The sequence below is a fragment of the Sapajus apella genome, unplaced genomic scaffold (assembly GCF_009761245.1).
Source record: "Sapajus apella isolate SASKATOON/1434 unplaced genomic scaffold, GSC_monkey_1.0 scaffold2, whole genome shotgun sequence".
Classification (NCBI taxonomy): Eukaryota; Metazoa; Chordata; class Mammalia; order Primates; family Cebidae; genus Sapajus; species Sapajus apella.
The window spans coordinates 5500388-5518181 of NW_022436942.1; the positions used below are offsets into that span (position 1 = coordinate 5500388).

Sequence of the window (17794 nt, forward strand, 5' to 3'; positions counted from 1 at the left end):
TGTTTTCCTCATTACTACTCTTGAATTCAAAGTCTGCATTGCCTCAAACTCTATTGGATTGATCTTTAAAGAATTTTTACATCTTCTGAAAAGGTATTGAGTTAAAAAAGGGGTGGCAAAAGTTTGTTTTCTTTAATGGCTAAAATAATAGACTATGTATGGATTAGTTTATATGAATTTTGTTTCTGATTTTCTGATTTATTCTGTGGCATTAACAATCCCATATCTCTTATTTTCTGTCAATAAAATAATAGTAATAATATTTACCAATTAAATTGATGATATAGAATAGTAAAGTTTATGGAAGTGTGATATACAGGATCGATGGTAAGTTGGTGTAGTGTTGATATATTTTAATGGGTAAATTTTCCCAATTATGGGAGAGAAAATGCTACTGGAAAATATGTGTTTCTTGTACTGAAATATTTTCATTTTAGATCGGATGGATTTTTCTTCGTTTAAAAAAAAACACCCATTTTTATTTTCAAATTCGCTGAGATCTGAAGTTGGCATTCACATACTGATATCATCCAAGCGTTGAAGTGTAGGATCAGAAAAGGAATAAGGGATGATCCAAATAAAAAATATATATATATTAGATTTTTTTAAAAAAGCTAATTTGTCACTTCACTCATTGAGTATGAACTGAATAGACTTCTAACCCTTAAAATACTTTTTTTCTCTTTTTATTGCCTAGAATCTTAAGAGCTTTATCATTTGCAGTCATAAAATGAAAATATACACCAAACCCTCAAAGGGCAAGTATGAAATTAAATTATATTTGGGCAGCTGTAACCTTTTAAAACGATCAGATTCCAGTTAATGTATTTCTTCCTGTTCCAAGTGCTGCCATGGTGTTTGATGGTGGGAAGCAGTCCAAAGGGCATTGGGAGATAATAAATTCACTGTAAATTTCACCCCAAGGCATGTCTTGATACACCAAGGCCTCCATTTAGCAAGACTGACCTAAAACTCTTGTCATATCCAAAGGTCATTTAGGTTGGGGTTGGTGTGTCCCATCTATCTTTTCTTGATGTAAAGAGTGACAGTTGAAACAGGATTGAGCTTATAAACAGTCATCTGAATATGAAAAAGAAGCTAGCTTTGGAGTAGAAGGGGAAAGTGAAGAGAGAACTACTTTTATGGTGGGACTAGCAAATGTCGTGCTTTTTGCAAAATCAATGAAGTGTGCGTTGATCTCAAAGTTCTTGTTTCAGAGCATTCTTTAACTTAGAAGGCATTACTGGATTTGGTTAATTTAGGATCTGATACTCTTTCCTCTTCTATTTATATTTGTTTCCAAAGCTGGGAGTATATTAACTATTTTTTAAAGTATATAATATTTCCAAACTTCTTTTACTTTAAAATCACAATATTCCTTCCCCTCTTTGCACCTGTTCTCTTAAGTTAATATACCAACACATGGGAATAAAATAGGAGGAAATTGTTTTAGAGAAATAAAACTTAATGTAGTCCTGGAAAAGACTGATATTTTTTTTCTAATGCCCTCTTCATCATGTACTTTTTATTGTGGTAAAATATGTATAACATAAAATCTACATTTTAACCACTTTTAAGTGTACAGTTCTGGTGGCATTATATACGATGTTATATAGCCATCACCACTGTCTGTGTCCTGCACATTTTCCTCATGCAAAATAGAAACTCTGTACCCATTAAACAATTATTTCCTATTCCTCATTTCTTCTTCCCCCATCCCCGATAAGCTCTACTTTACTTTCTGTCTCTATGAATTTGCATATCTTAAGTACCTCATATAAATGCAATGATACACTATTTTCCTTTTGTGTCTGGTTTATGTCATTTAGCATAATATTTTCAAGGTTCATACATGTTGTAGTATGTATCCCTCAAACATACACTTTAAAGAATGACTTTAGTTCTCTCAAAAATAACATTTACTTCTAAATGTTAAGAATTGTGAATATATAAGTTCTCAGTTATAATAATCCTAACTAATATGTAGTGTCAAATAGAGAAATATTAAACAACTATGGGATGAATAATGAAAGATTAAATTCTTGCAAGTCCTCTTGGGAAAAAATTTTAAAATCCTTTCATGAAAGCACATAGTTATTCACTGATATTTTCTAAGTATTTAGAGTAGTGCTTGGCATGTAATAGGTGCCCAATAAATACTTATTAAATGAATGAATCTGTACTACTTTGATGGTACATGAGAAATAGGTCCTGTGCAATTGAAATGGAAACCTATTGTGATCAAAAAAGCTAATGGAAGAAAAAACGAATTGTAAATGCAAGTTGCTATTGGAGTGTGTTATTGTTATTTTAATTGATTTATGAGTTGTATGTGTTTGTGGTAATGAAAAGGACTCATTTTTGCTATATCTTTCTTATGCTTTTTCAAATAGTCTAGAAAAATTGAGGTTGGCCACCATGAATTTAATCAAAGCATAGAGTTTTATATGATTAATTCTTCATATAAATTATAAAAGAGAGCAAATGCTTAAAGATGAGACTCAGAATGTTGAAAGTTATATATACAGATTTAACCTGTATTTGATTTTAAATCAATTTTAAATCTGTAAAAATGTGATTAGGTAGATATTACTTCAGTTAAAATAGGTTATAGGTGAAGCAAACCCTCCCAATCTATTCTCCATATTATCTCTAATCTTGTAGAAATACAAATCTAATTCTGTCATTCCTCCTATTAAATTACTGTATATTCCCATCTACCTTTTTAGACATCTTTCCCACTGCACTGAGTCTCACTGGCTTCTTTCTGATACTACAAACTTGTTATGTTTCCTCCTAGCACATAGTTTTCCTGCCAGTGTTTTTTCCTACTGCATGTTTGTAATTATATCAGTTTATCCATCTGATCTCCAAGTATTCATAGTTACAGGAAAGTCCTTTCTGATTTGCCTGCCTGTAGTCTAGCTCTCTCTTGCATGCTCTTAGAGCACCATATACTTCTATTTTGTAGTATTTTGCACATTTGCAACTTTACCTTCATTTCGTGTAATTATTTCATTGATGACTTTCTTGTTCTGTGTAATCTCTGTGGAGCTAAAGACCTACAATGAAACTGGTACTTTATAATTTTTTTCAATGACTAAAAGCATGAATGATAAAAGATAAGAAGTATAACAGCATTCTCTGTATTTCATTACCCTGTTTCCTAAAATTATTGAAATGTTTAAAATAAGTGTCAGATTTGAGAAGAAAACCAAACTGAAGCACTTTTTACTGGCAGTAGCCAAAAGGAAGTAAAACGATGAAAGATGCCAGAAAAAAATTTCCTGTTGGACACTTCACATTTCTCTCTTGTTCTGCAACCCCAGTACTATAGCTCTTACCAGAAAAGCCCAGCCTCAGTCAAAAGTTCTTTCTGAAATACCCTTCCCAGGTTTGTCTCTTTGTTTCAGAGCACATAAACCCTACTACTATATTAAAATAACCAGAAATTCCTAAAATGTAGGCTAAGAGTTAGGAGATCTGTAAATAGACAAAAAGATTTGCATTCCAATTTCAGCTTTGTCTCTTACTGATGTGACTTTGGACAGATGACTTTTACTCTCTCTTGTCCTCAATGTCCTGTTCCATAAAATAGAAATAATACCTATTTCCTAAGGTTTTTGAGAAGGTTTCAAGAGATATGATGTGGACATGTCTCACAGTAAATATTCTATAAACTTAAATAGAAATAATACCTATTTCCTAAGGTTTTTGAGAAGGTTTCAAGAGGTATGATGTGGACATGCCTCACAGTAAATATTCTATAAACTTCAGCTATTATGATTATGATCGCTGCTGTTATAATTCTCTGTTCAGATTTCCCCTGAAATGTAGTTTTATTTAGCATACTTTGTATACTCAAAGAGCCAAAACTAATGTTTATATGTGATACTTTCTTAAAGGTTTATGAAGGAAGGAGGAAGAAAAAAGTAAGAGGGAAATCCATAGGAAGAAGTCCTTTTTTAAAACCTCTCATATGTGTTTGTTAGTAATAACAGCAAAACAAAACAACAATAATAGCAAACTTAAGTGACTTTGTGCTTTCTTCAGGGACAGTAGCATTCTGTTACTACTGATTGAAGAAGTCTTTCACTCTTGAAGCCTTTAACCCTTGTCCTTGGAAACTATTATTTTTGACTCAGAGTTCAGGGGAAATTCCTTTTTTCACCAGCCAGCAGGTGGGGGATTCCACCTCTATCCCACTGCAAAAGAGATTAATTTAATGACCTAATGTTTTATTTGGAAAGCATTTTCCCATAGTAGCATTACATCACACAAGAATTTCAGTGCTACTTAGACTTCTTATACTACCAGTTGTTTAACCTTTGGGAAGTTACTGAACCACTGTGAGCCTTTGTTTTTCTCATTAAACTCACAAAGTTGTTACGGTGATTCCTGAAATAGTATGCAAGCTTCTAGCAAAATGATTAACATATTATAGGCATGGAGAAAATCATGGTTCTTGTACTTCCTCCCCCTATATATTTCAAGTGTGTGCAAGCATCCAGCAAGAATGTACTCTAGAGGTATGTTTTTATACAAAATAATATACAGCCTGATGTAATATGAAATGACTCAAATTCTCTTTATTTTGAGCTAGAATGCTATTTAAAAACGGTTTGAAAATTAGCTGGGTGGGGTGGCAGAAACCTGTAATCCCAGCTACTAGAGAGGCAGGGGCAGGAGAATCGCTTGAGCCTGGGAAGAAGAGATTGCAGTGAGCGGAGATCATGCCATTGTACTGTAGCCTGGGCAACAAGAGTGAAACTCCATCTCAAAAAAAAAAGATTTGATTACTACCCCTCAATCTATTGGGATACATTGAACAGTGATTTCACAATTATGAATGTAGCCAAAGACAAGTGTTTACTTTAAAACTCTTTCTGATAATCCTATATGTCTGATAATCCCCAAATTAAATGATGAAATTTGGTAACAACAGAAATTTTCTTCTGGTGAACAAGCATTCTCTTCTTACTGTTGCTTTTAAGGGAACTTCAGCAATATTTTTTCCCTAAATTAAACTAATTAAAGATATAAGCATAATCAATGATACATAAAGAGATTTGAAGAGCCTTCCAGCCAGTGTCCTTCTTACCTTGCCAAATGGAGATGTATTTACTGGTTAGTGACCTCAGGAATAGATGCAGAGTGTTCATCCTCCCACAGTAATGAACAGCAAGTCTGGAGCGGCATAAAAAGGGTCAATCGAATAGGTCATACATCATATGGGGAGGCAGATGTTGGAACATATTGTAATGGATTACTGTGCAGTACATGAAGATGGCTTATGGAGTAGAAATACAGGGAGGGAGTGAGGGAAAAAGAGATAAACTATCAGTTAGGGTGTTCTTACATGACTCTTGCAAAATATATCTGGTTCTTTAAGGAACTGCTTCAATTATGAAAGTCAAAAATTTTTTTTGTAGCTATTTAAGATTTATTGGTGTGTAATAAAATGAAGAAAGCCTTTAAAACCCAGTGCATTTGAAGTATTTGTTATTTATAGACTTTAGTATCTGCAATGTGACAGAAACAGCATGAGAGCATCACACCTGTGAAAAAGGTCTTAAGATTTAAGTAAGTTCAAATGTATCTTTAATTTTTAGCAGGATGCTGTCTTCACACCCTCCTAACATTCCATTCTTCATTGATAGCTCCATATTCCATCCAAGCATCACACTGAGTAAGACTGAATTTGGAATAGAAAAATCAAGATTGTCTATATATTATTAATATTTGGTGATAGCAGCTTCAAGTGAATTATATTATAGCTTCTGTACATGTATTCACTATAGCTTTTTAATAGTAAAAAACCAAACTGTAGTCATGTGTAATTATTTACTTTCATATCTAGACTTTTCCAAGTTATATCCGGCAAGAGTGATATTTTCAAGGAGGTGTGGGCCATAATAATAATTTATGCCTTGGAGCCCATACCAGCAAGCCCCCTATTTCACCTAGCATGCTTCCCTGTGGCTCACCTGTTTCATCTGAAGGCAGAACATTACAGTTCTGAAGTTGGTAACATTTTTCTCCTCGTGGTTTATCCTCCTACCATCTTGTGTGTGTGTGTGTGTGCATGTGTGTGTGCGTGTGTGTGTGTGCACGTGTGTGTGTGTGTGTGTGTGACAGAGTCTCGTTCCATTGCCCAGAACTGTAGTACAGTGCTGCAATCACAGCTCACTGCAGCCTTGAAATCCTGGGCTCAGGCAATCCTCCTGTCTCAGCCTCCTAAGTAACTAGGACTGCACATGTCATTATACCCAGCTAATTTTATTTTATTTTTAAATTTTTGTTGAGATGGGGTTTCGCTATGTTGCCTAGGCTTGTCTCAAACTCTGGCCCTCAAGTGATCCTCCCACCTTGGCCTCTCAAAGTGCTGGGATTACAGGCTTGAATCTCATCACCCAGTCATTAACCTCTGGTGATACGAACTAACTGTCCAGCCATTTGAGGGCTTTTACCTGATATTCAGACCCTTATATTCCCAACAACTACAACTTGTTTGCTTTTTAAATTATGCTCCATTTACATAATGGCTATTAGAGCTCCTTCATATGGACAAATCTGTAGTAAGTCTAAGTTTGTTCATTCTTTCACTGCAATACCTTTTTTCTTGCCATCAAGTTTCATTAGAAGTTCTGTCCAAGTACAAAAGATTCTAAATATCTCACATTGTGTGTATGTGAAGTTGCTCCTCCCAGTGACTCTAGTTCTTAGCATACCCTTCCTTACTCCCTTCAGGATGAATTCTTCCCTAATTGGGACTCTAGACTGGAAATTAAGTAACAACCCTTCTCGCCTTCCTCTAGGCACCTTTCCCCAATGACTTTTCCCCCATGATCTGTGATAGAACTGGGGAAGCAACAGGAGAAATGTTTTACACTCCCAGCCACCATCCACATCTGAGGTTTAACCACTAGCAGGTTAGCCGAGAACTCTTCCCTTTTATTCCCTATTCCTGTCCTTTTCCCCTCAGGTTTGACCAGCAGTCTCAATCCTGAGAGCTGGCTGTCAGCCCTATCTACGCTTCATTTTTTTCCAGGAGTCACCTTAGTGGTGAATGAAAGTCATCAGTGTCCAGAGTCCTACCTTGGCATGCCCAGTATTCCTCGACGGATACAAAGAACACATTTCCCTTTAGAACCCTCATTGTACTTCTCCTCTATCAGGAGTTTTGAAAATTAAAGAATAAAACATTACTTTTTGTGTAAGTATATAAAAAATTAATTTGAGAGGAAACTATTTGTATTACCCTTTTTCACTATTATATTGTTTATTATTATGCATAGTTTGATAATAGCTATATAGTACTATTAAGCTGGACTCTTGAACAGTCTCTCTGATAAGTTTTACCCTTTAAAGTCAAATTCAAATATATAAAGAACTCTTACAACTCAATAATAAGACAGCTCAATTTTTAAAATACAATACATGGTATAAATACAATCCCATTATTGGGTATATACCTGAAGAAATATAAATTGGATAAAGGTGGTCCATATGCACCATGGAATACTATACAGGCATAAAAGAACAAGATCATGTCTTTCGCAGGAAGATACATGGAACTGGAGGCCATTGTTCTTAGCAAAGTAGCACAGGAACAGAAAACCAAATACTGCACATTCTCACCTATAAGTGAGAGCTAAATGATAAGAACTTTTGGACATGAAGAGAACAACGGAGACTGGGGACTACTTGAAGGTGGAGGGTGGGAAGAGGGAGAAGAGTAGAAAAAATAACAATTCGGTACTAGGCGTAATATCTGGGTGACAAAATAATCTGTACGACAATCCCCCAACACAAGTTTACCTATATAACAAACCCACAAATGTACCCTTGGACCTAAAATAAAAAAATTAAAGAAAATTCAAATATGTGAGTAATTCTTACAACTCAATAAGACAGCTTATTTAAGAAAAAAAAAAAGATCTGAATGCGTATTTCACCAAAAAATACAGGAATGTCTAATAAGCACATGAAAAGATGCTCCACATCATTAGAAAAATGCAAATTAAACTACAATGAGATACCACTTCAGACCTGCAAAAATAGTTAAAAAGACAAACAATACCAAGTATTAATGAAAATATAGAGAAACTAGAACACTCATGAAAGGTGGTTTGGCCACGTTGGAAAAGTTTGGCAATTTCTTTAAAAAGTAAACACATATTTACCATATTACTCAACAAATCCAATACTGGGGCAAACAGAAGAAATAAAAACACACAAAGACTTGTACGGGAATGTTCATAGCAGGATTATTCATTGGAAAATTGGAAAAAAATCATCCAACTGTCCAATTAGATAAATGAATAAACAAATATTACACATCCATGTAAAGAAATGCTTTTCAACAATACAATAGCAAACTACTGATACATGTTACACCGTGGAGTGAATTCAAAAATGATATGCTAAGTGAAGGAAACCAGATCTCTCTTTCTGCAGTCTCTGCCAGCATTGCCAGTAGTGGGGACTGTAGAAAACTTTACCTCACATCTGGCCAAGGAAAAGTAGAGGAACCTGTTACTTTTATTTTAAAAGGGAAGAAGAAAGTCTTCTGTTGTGTACAGAAAAGTCTTAAATGCTAATGAACATATTTCATTTGTTGATTTGAAGGTTAACTTTATGGCTTTTTATGTTATGTTCCTTCTGCCTGGAATATTCTTGCATTCTAACTTCATCCTGCACTTCCTTGAAGACATATGTAGCAGGACTGCAGCCATATCAGATCCTGGCCCCCACTTCAGAAGCTCTTTACCAGTCAGTCGAAGTCAAGACAATGAGCCTATTTAGGACAGAAGCCACTCCTTGTCTCTTGAATGGAGCTAGGGGTGGGAAGAGCAGGGACACAGGTGCAGGCCTAAACCTGCTGTCTTTGTGACACCAGGCTTTAACATGGAGCTGCAAGGAGACCAAGAATTTTAAATTCACAGCTGTCCTCCAGATTTCCAAACTGAAGTTCCATAGTCGTTAAACACTAACTTCCTATTCCTCCCTCCCCTGAGCCCCTGACAACCACCATCCTGCTTTCTTTCTCTACGAATTTAATTTTTCTAGGTTATTCAAATAAGTGGAATCATACTATATGTGTTATTTTGTGAGTGGCTTATTTGCTTAGCATAGCATAATACCTTTAAAGTTTATCCATGTTATAGCATGTGCCAGAATTTAATTCCTTTCTAGGTTGAAAATATCTCATCGTATGTATATGGCATATTTTGTTTATCCATTCATCCATCAGTGCACATTTGAGGTGTTTCTACCTGTGGGCTATTGTGAATACGTCTGCCATGAACATGGGTGTACAGGTATCTTTTTGAGATCCTTCTTTCAATTCTTTTTGGTATATTACCAAAAGTAAAATTGCCAGGTTATATAATAGTTCTATCATTAATTTTTTGAGGAACCACCATATTATTTTTAACAGTGGCAGCAGCATTGCGCAGCCCCACAAGAATATGCAAATTTTCAGTTCCTCCAGATCCTTGCCAGCATTTGTTAGTGTGTGTGTGTGTGTGTGTGTGTGTGTGATAGTAGCCATCCTAATGGGTGTGAAGCAGTATATCTTTTGATTTGCATCCAGGTCATTTTGAAAATAGGTTTGTCAAGATGGGAAAATGAAACATGTTTAATTAGGCAATTCATTAACTTCTCTTATGAATTTTTATACATTTGACATGTAAGTTCCTATTTGTACTTTTGTCCTGGTATTTGGTATATTTAAGGCCTATCCTGGTTTTCATGCAATGCACTTGAAGAACATACAAAAGAAATGCTGACAATGTTAGGGAAAGTCCATGTTTAAACTCAAGTTGCTATGATAATTTTCTGTGAAAAAACATTATGAAAAATAATGTGCAAAGTAAATTTATTCACATTGAAACATGCCGCTATGTTTTGAAAGATTTTCTCCAGTACATTAGTTTCTCTTTAAACTCCACATTTAAGTTACATTAAGAAGCTGAAATTAAGCTATAAAGATAACACTTATGGAGGCTTGAAATTGCTTTCTGAATTTTTCCTCACAAATGATATTCCCTGTTCCTCCTCTTAAAAACAGGAAAAGAAAGAAGAGATAAATACTTTTCCATCAAATATAACTAGTATATATCTTTTTAGGTTTTATTTAACTTTAACAGTTCATATTCAACTACTTTTTAAATCATAATAGATGACATATATTTTAAAATCTCCATTCCAAATATTTAACACATTGTATGTATGTTAACTGTTCTTGCCACATTTCAAACCCTAGACTGAAAAGAAATCTTCCATTTTTGTATGTATATTTGACCTGGAAGGTGCTATTAATCAGCAAGATTTTAGCTCTGTAATGTTCTTTTAGAAGATGTAAGTCTATATGTTTATGTGTAATTTTAGAAGTGACTGCTATTTATTTTCGAGTGAGGACTTTATCGCTGAGGATGATAAACAATGACAACTTTTTCTTTATACTTACTTAAACTCTTGGGGTAAACTAAACAATCTCATCGGTCTCATTTTATTAAATACTTAAAAATCTCAATTACCTGACTTGATTATATGAATATCTTAAATTATCACAGTACCCTCAAAATATGTACATCTAATGTGTATCAATAAAACATATTAAAAATATGTAAAAATTTATTTATATTCATTTTTGCCATATATCTTTCTCTGTTTTATATACTGGTCTTTGAGATGAGATGACAGTTGGAGAAAAGGATAATACTTGTGAAAATAATTTTAAACAATTTCACAAAACAGTATTATATGGTATGCATGCTCTCCATTCAGACAGTGACAGTATAAAAAGTTCACAGATTATCTTTAGGAATCAGTATGTTTTATCATACAGTATTTAAGAAAGACATATTCTTCAGTTGTAATGTTAATGTTCTTTTTAAAAAAAAAATTTTTTAATGCCTTTTGTGCCAGCTCTCCTATGAAGTTTAATGAAGTTGGTGATTTGGGGAAAAGAAATGTAGGAAGGATGAAAAGGCGAGGATATGGCTAGAGAGGACGGTGGACTTAACTTATGTTGCACTGTCTTCACAATAAGCTAGAGATATCTGCATCTCCTAATCCACGTCTGAAGTAAAGGAAAATAGTTGGATCAACCATACACTGTCATAGGCTGCTGGCTCCTGGGTAAGTGACTGTTGATGGCATCATCTCCACCTCCTGTGCCTTTATCCAGATTGCCTGGGCACATAAAGGGAGACCTGTTGAAAGATCCCAGTTAAAATAAAAAACATTCAGCAATCCCGCTTCTGGGCATATATCCAAAGGAAATGAAATCAGCATGTTGAAGAGATATCTGTGCTCCAATGTTGATTGCAGCGTTATTTACAATAACCAAGGCATGGAATCAACCTTATTGTCCATCAGTGGAAGAATGGATAACGAAAATGTGAGATATATATGTATGTGTTTGTATATAGATAGATAGATACACACACACACACACATACACACACATGGAATACTTTTCAGCCTTGAGAAGAAATAAAATCCTGTTACTTGTGCAACCTGAAAGACATAATATTAAGTGAAGTAAGCAAGGCACAGAAAGATAAATATCATATGATCTCATTTAACTGTGGAATCTAAAACAGTCAAACTCATGGAAGTAGATAGTAAAATAGTGATTACCAGGGTAGGGGGTAAAGGGGACTGAGGAAATATTGGTCAAATAATAATTTTTAAAAATAGAAAATTAAACTTTGAGCAAAGTAAAAGGATCCCCCCAAAATAGCTTATACCTACCAGCAACCTTAACTCCTTCTAAATATCTTTTACTTTCTAAATAACAAACATTTAAGGTTCAGCAAGTTAATTATGTATATTTATTTATCAGAAAGAAGGCATTTGTCATCTGTTTTTTCCAAAATATTTCAGAATATCCATATGCTTCAACTCCTGGTTCTGTTGTCTTTTGAAAAGATACTTTTAACATTTTTCAAATAATCTTCACCATTTTTGGTGTCTATTTTGCAAATAGACATTTAGTTACTGTTACAATTATGACTACAATGGGGGTATTACAATCTATTCTGTTCTTATGCTGATATGATTTAAATTCATATTTTTCTCTTAAGTAAATGAAATCAGTGAATGAATGTGAATTTTCTAAATTGCTAATAAGCCTTTCTAATTCTTCAAACTGTGCAAGCATGACACATTTATTTCCGATTTAAAAAAATTGTTTCATGTATAGCCACTATCATTAAGAAATATATTAAATATGTACAAGAGAGCCATATTAATAATATTATTTTACCTAGTCAATTTCTGTATTTGTTCAATTCTACTTTTCCTTGTTGTTAAAATTTTCTGATAAAGCATTGATTAACAGAGACATAATCTCTGCCTTAAAGGAGTTTACTGATCATTAAATGGTTTGGGGCAACAAATCTTGATAGATATTTTTGTCAGTGCCTAATGCACTGAATCAAAATACTCCAGATGGCAGTTAGACAGTGGGCTAGTAGTCAGTGGGAGAAGTTGTGTTTTTAGCAATTTGGGGGAAATAAGCTATACTGAAAGTGGCAAGAATTTACCACCTCTAGGAATTAATGAAATAGTCTAGCTTAGAATTTAAATAAGCTGTTTATGGAATTTCTCTACTCCTAGCACTGAAAAGTACTTGTTTAAGGTATTTTATGGCTATCTTTGTATGAAAGCATGATTGATTAACACTATTGATTCTAATCACAACATAAAAGCCTTGTCATCTAAATACAATTATACTATATTTTCCCAAAATAGCAACAATTAATTAGTACAAGTTAAAATATCCGTTATCCTACCATACCTTTTCTGGCCCCATACTGGGCCATTATAGATTAGCAGAAAGCATGCTTGTTAATGAACTGCCAACCAGCTGCCCAGTGGTGCTTTGGTGCACGTATTAGTAAGTTATAAGAAAAACTACTGCTTAGACTTGAGTCAGTTAGATACGATTCAAGCTTATGTTGTTGGTGGTGGAGAACATCACACTGCTGATAGTTTTTTAAAAGTGTTTTAATGAGCTATACTTGAGGGGCAGTGGGCAGTCCATGATTGAATGGATCTAGCCATTCAGGGAAAACTTTCCGGTGTAAATTAATTCTTCCTTTGTCAAGAAGGAAAGAAATAAAAGAAAATTTAGTATATGTGTTTTGGCTTTCTTAAAAACATAATATAATGACTATACACAAATGAGAATAGATGATAGGTGAGTATACTTTACATACTTATGAAGACTTTATATAAATTTTATTATCATCCTGTTCCTCTGTTTCTCTTTTCTTTTCCCAAGTTAATTGGCAATTTTTATGTGCCCGGTATGTTATCAACTTGAAATTATTTTTTCCATCTTCATTTCACAACTCTTATTGCAACTCAACTTCTTATGATCATAATTATCACTGTTAAATGTTGATAACCTCGTAGCTGACATTTATGTCTTATTGGTATCCTACCTAAAAACATCGTTGCTCTCAAACCGTCAGTGGCTTTCTCTTACTACGTATTCAATTAAAACTCTTTTGCTTAAGTTTCAGAAGCCTACATAAGGTACATGTAGCCTACAAAACTAATGTTGTTTTCCTCTAACATGGCTATGTTAGCTGTCCTTTCAACCTCTCACTGTTTTACACCAATCTCTATTTTCTTTGCAGCAACTAGCTCATTCCTGCTCTCATGCCTTTCTTTTAATTGTACTCCCTTCCTAGAATGCCATCTCTTTTTTTGTGTCCACTTTAACTCCATCTCTTCTACGAAAACATACCTGAATGCACTGACGCATTTCTTCTCTCTTAACACCTTTGATAGTGACATACAGTTACAGTACACTTACAGTCTCATTGTTTTCTGTTTATCTATCTTGACTTAAGGCAGCAACTATGTTCACACGCTTTCTTTCTCCTCTGTTATACCAATAACAGTCCAGAGTCATCATGTATATGTTGCCTAGTTTCTTACTTTGTGTAATTAATCCATTAATAATTATAACTTATTTATTGATCAGGCATTCTTTATCATGCGCTTTCCTAAGTGTTTTGTACACATCATGTGATTCCTGTCTCACAGTACCTTTATAAGGTCAGTTTCATTTATCCCTGAATCTACAGATTAAGGAATTGTGACTCAGAGAAGTTGCCCAAGCTCACATGGCTTAAGAGCTGCAATCAGAATTCAGTTCTACCTGTGTCCAAAGCCCTTGCTTCTTAACTTTTCCACTAGAAGTGGAAACCATGGTCCTTACAGGAGCTTAAAATGTTGAAGAGACAAAAATCTAGATGATAGAGCAATTTGCGACAAAAATGAGAGTTGCTTATATATATATACGTATGTAATATATATGAACTTTGAGTACCAGGAATACATGAAGTAATAAAGAATAGATTCTAACCTAAGCATTTGTAATTGTTTCCTTAAAAACTCCTTGTCTAAAGGAGGCATAGGTATGGGGTACTAAAAGATAATAAGAATGCAAGATTTTAAGTAATAGAAAGACTGGAAGGCTCTGATGAGTAGTGAAGTTTTAAAGATCACATCCAATCCCTGACATTAATTTCAGGGTAAGAGTCAAGTTATTCTGCAAGGCTAAAATACTGTGAGTCTGGTTAAACTAATGAAATTAGTTCTTTCTGTGTTCTCTTTCAGCTCTGCCATTTTGTTTTGTTTTGTTTTGTTTTGTTGAGACAAGGTCTCACTATGTTTGCTGTGTGGCCCAGGTTGGCCTCAAACTCCTGGGCTCAAGCAACCCTCCTGCCTCTGTCCCCCAAAGTCCTGAGATTACAGGTGTGAGCCACCGAACCTGGCTCAGCTCAGTCTTTTATGTTTAATGTCATCGATTTGTTTAGTGTCATCTGTTTGTTTCTGATATTTTAAACAACTTCAATATCATAAACGTACGTTTATCATGATATACCTTATGTTCAACTTTGGGTTTTATCTGTCATTGTTTAAAGAAAGATGTTAACCAGATTTTAGCTTTAAGACATACATACATACATACAAACATAAGTGTGTTATATAGTTCTTCAGTGCCTGTCACTCCATCCTTTAAAGTGCTGGTGCCCTTCTAATACTCACTAAATTTCATGCCCCGTCCCACTCTACAAGATCAACCAATGATTCTGTGACTATGGATTTCTCTTAGGGCAGACACCTTTTATTAGGCTTGATTTTGCTTCAAGAACATTTGTTAAAAGAAGGAAATTGTTCATCATTTCTTGACTTCTTTGTTTTAAAATCAGTCACTACACATATTTTAATAGATAGAAAAAGGAGCATGATTTTTTGAAAGTTTGATTTAAAATAAGTCACAGCAGCATTTTAAGAAAATTATCCACTCTTACGCATATAGACAGGTAGAAGAATTATTGTCAGCTTCTTTAAGTTTACTGAACTTTTGTGTTAACTTGTGAATGGCCAAGTTAGAATCTAGCAGTATTAAAATTCCTGATTGATCTTATCTGTGCATACTCAAAGTATGTTAAATTCTGTAGGACAACAGTCAATTTTGCTTTTGTATTACAATGAAACTTTTAAGAAAACATATATATGACAACAAATGTGCTTCAATACCTTGGTAAACCAGGAATATTTGATATGCTTTGTAGAAAATGCAATGATGTAGAAATAGTAGAAAACTGATCACAGTTGGGGAAGAGTAATTTTAAAATTTGTCCTTTTGCATAGAAGCCAAATATGAAAAAGGAAATATGGGCAATTCGGGGAAGAGAAAAGCACCCTAATATTAACCATTCTCAAACTGAATAGCAGCCTCATGAAAATCTCATCCTAAAGTACGTTAAGTCTCTGTATTCTGTAGAAATACAAGCAAGGCAAATGATATGATACTGTTATTATAGAAATATTAGCGTATTTAACTCTATCTCCTTTACAAATGTTTCTTCCCTTTCAACTCAAAAGCATTTCTTTTAGGACATTTTAACTCAGATACACTTTAATTCCATATTTAAAAGGGTAAAAGTGCATTTATTTGAATGAGGAAAGAATATGTATAACTTTTGTTTCCAAATATGTGTCATCTCCATCCTTTAAATCCTTTAATTCAATAAAGTATTTTAGAGTTTTTATACTGTATTTTTAATAGTATTCTTATATTTCTTTTGAAATTATGACTGTCTATGGTGCCTAATATTTAAATATTAAATCACCTCTAATGAATACTTGGTTAAGCTATTTAAATATCTAAATAACACAAATAACTAATAATTTTGTCAATATTTCAAAGAATCAAAATTAAATTTTGAATAACTGTTTTGTTCAAATTTCCTTTACCCACAGATATTATAATGTTCCATGTCATTATTAATTACAAAATAATCTCATTTTTAGTGTATATCAGTAATAGGAATTTTTATCATCAAGTAATAATATCCAGTGAAGTCATTTTTAAAGATAAGAATACAATATACAATACAATATGAAATCCATAAAATGTAATATAGTTTTCTAGTTAATTTGTGAAAATACATATATTTTTAAAATTCATTATTAGTACATGCATTCTACTGGACAGAGTTTTAATACGTAAAGTGATATCCTAGGATAACTGGTTATTTTCTTAAAGACTTTGTAAATAGTTTAGAATGATGACAGAAAAAAAGTGATTTTTATATTGCAGGACGTAACGCATAGATTTTTAACACAGGTGGAGGAAATGGATCAATTCTGATAGTTTTTCTTTAAATAATAAACTCTCGAGTCTTCATTTTTGAAGTAAATTATTCTTTTAATGTTTATGTAATTGAAGGTAATAATTTTTATTTTTTCTAATTGGCAGGGATAGGAAAGATATAATTATTCCAACACATAAAAACCTTGTGAGACAATTATTAAAAATACAAAATTATTTTTCTGGTTTTTCAGTTTTTCTCTGGAATATATTTTATATTACTTTGCATAAAAATAAGCCATAGTTTTTGTCAATAATTTTAATGTCTTTTTATTTAGGTTACAGTACCTGGAGACTTACATGTATTTTCATGTAAATATGTGCTGTCTTCAGTATTCATTATTTTATTTATAGAGAGACACTGCTTATCAGGATCTGTGGCTTACCATGAGCAATTTTGTCTTTTGAAATTTCTCTTTCAGAAAAAAAAATTAAGATAATCCACATAACTATTTGGAGGTTTTTTCCTTGCTTCTTTATAGAAATTCGAGCTCGCATTGTGAACACTATCCGTGGAATCTCAAGACAAATGAGAAATAAGAAACTGTAATGTGTGTGTGCATGTAAAATTTGTATATTTAATAATAAATGCATAATTAAATATTTAATAATTTAAATATATATTTATTTAATAATTATTTCCTTATGTAGTTACTTAAAATTTTAACCAAGTGCAAAAGGAAGATGAAAAGAATAATAATCTAAATACTTGATGTAATATTTGAATTGAAAGCAGCTTCCTTATTTTAGGATAATATATGGCTGTCATTATCAAAGTAAAATTTTTCTTTTATTAATTACTTGGACTATTTTTATCACTTATTTAATAAGAACTATTAAATAATGACTTAGTGGAAGAATATGTTTTAGGCAGATTTCTTTTAAACCTTAAACCTCAAGATAATTTGAGATTTGTCTGCATTTATATATAATGAAGTAAAGTGAACTTTTGGCAATCATCCAGTTAATTTTTATCAATATAGTTAGACTGACCAGATATTTTTCCAGTATTTTTTTTTCATTGCCTTTCATTGTCTTTTCTGTATTTCTATCCACCTAACCCTCAGAAAAATTGTTTCCGGTGCCCATTTCAAGAAATCA

General features: G+C 33.2%; 1 protein-coding gene across 17 annotated transcripts in view; it reads left to right on the plus strand.

Moving 5' to 3' along the window:
- Positions 1-17794, plus strand: part of SOX5 (SRY-box transcription factor 5) — a 1011218-nt gene that overhangs the window by 922653 nt on the left and 70771 nt on the right. The window lies entirely within an intron of this gene.